Source organism: Mastomys coucha, unplaced genomic scaffold (genome assembly GCF_008632895.1).
Source record: "Mastomys coucha isolate ucsf_1 unplaced genomic scaffold, UCSF_Mcou_1 pScaffold3, whole genome shotgun sequence".
NCBI classification, from domain to species: domain Eukaryota; kingdom Metazoa; phylum Chordata; class Mammalia; order Rodentia; family Muridae; genus Mastomys; species Mastomys coucha.
The window spans coordinates 58,958,366-58,960,279 of NW_022196909.1; positions in this window are offsets into that span (position 1 = coordinate 58,958,366).

Below are 1,914 nucleotides of genomic sequence, written 5' to 3' on the forward strand. Positions count from 1 at the left end.
ATCTAGACTTTCTAAATTATAAATTAAAAAATGAATGGCAAGATTTTTTTTTTTAAAAATCTGAGCTGCCCCAAGAAAACCACTATTTGGAGTATGGGTTTATCACAGGCCTCAAGTGGGCTGACCCTGTACACTACGACACCTACACTAGCTTAGGCTATTCGGTGGGAAGCTTTCATTATGAGTTGGCTCTCATCCCGTGGTATTTGTGCTCTGTCTCCCTGTCTCTCTTTTGACTTAATTTCCTAGCAGATTCCCTACACCTTGAGTTAATCATACAGAAACATCCAATGAAGGACACTGCTGGACCCATGGCAACATCGTTGTGCTTGATTTTACAGAGACTAAACACATTACATGCTTGGCATTGTGCTAAATACTGTGAGTATTAAGGAAAATAATCAGGACAACGGTACAATGGCAATGACAGTCACTGTTTGTTGAGAACATACCAGGCACTGAGTTAGCCAGTTGCCAATATCCCAGAAAAAGTGTTTAAAATGAACAAGAAGAACTGGAGACAGAAGTGAACTGGACACTTTAGGGCAAGGCTCATGTTCTCCACTAGAAGCTAGAAACATCGTTGGTTCTGTCTCAGCCAGAGATGCTAAGAACAATTCTCATTCCTGGTCTGTTTTCTTGTTGTTTTTCGTATCACAAAAGAGCTCCCTCCGTGGAAGCTGTAGGTGAGTGTGTGGCAACCACCCTGGCCTGTCCAGACACTAATCTCTTCTTGTGAACAGCCTTGCCCCCATTTGCTGGGTTTTCATGATGGAAATGGCTTAAATCTGTTTCCACATTCCAATCCACTTCTTAAATGAGCCTGGGATCTCATCTCAGGGAGGAATGTTACTGTAGCTAGAGACTTCTGAGGATGAACCCATCCATGGCTAGGTTTTGGACCCCACCTCCCAGTTCCCTGGTAACATTAAAAAGCTAAACATCAGTTTTGACACTTACGCCTCCTGGTTCAAAGAATAAAATGTACCTCTAGCCTCAGGTGAAGACACTTTGATCTTTTTCAAAGATTAGGATATCACACATTATACTTTCCTCCCTTTAGAATCATCCAGCTGGGCCTGTCAATCAGTGGACCAAGAGCCCGCCTCTAGGGAAAGCTGATTTCCCTAACGACATGCCAAGGAATGGGAGGAATAATTATCCCTCTAATGAGATACCCTAAGTCTGCTCCCCAGAGACTCTCTTCCGTGTAGCTGCTTACAAAGTATCCTTCATGCAACACTTTTGGATCTGGCTTACTTTTCATAGTCTTGACTTGTAAAAGCACAATTTTTCATTTTCTTTCTTCTGTCACTTTTTCTTTCAGATACTAGAGAAGCCCTGGGCTTGTTTTCCCAAACTCTGAAGATGTCTCCGCTTCTTTGTCTGAAACAGTGTTTCACATTCACCTGTCACTTCCACCACCTGGCTCCTTGCTAGCCTCCGCGGCTAAAGCTGCGGGGGGGGGGGGGGGGGGGGGGGGGGGGTCTGATACTATGAAGGCTTTTGTTCTCCCCTCTTCTGGGGAGCTGCATGCTCTGTTTTTCTCTCAAATGCTATAACATTGTTCTTGAGCTTCCTTCCAAACTTGTTCCTACAGTCTTTCATTAACAAGACTAGGAGCCCTGAGAGGGAACCTCAGTTTCTCTGGTAACTTCATTGTCTGTTTTGTACATGAATAAATCCAGGTTTAAAGGCAATAGGTAAGGTTTTTTTTTTTTTTTTCAAATTTCCACAACTAATAAGATTAAAGAGCAATTTAGAAATTTCTTTGTACTCATTTTAAGAGACACCATCTTTCCGTAGTTATCCAGAGACGCTCTTTAGTGTCTTCACCTCACACTAGGATTCAGGTAATACATATTCACTAAGTACATCTGCAAATGCAACATAATAGAAGTTCAGAGTCAGAGA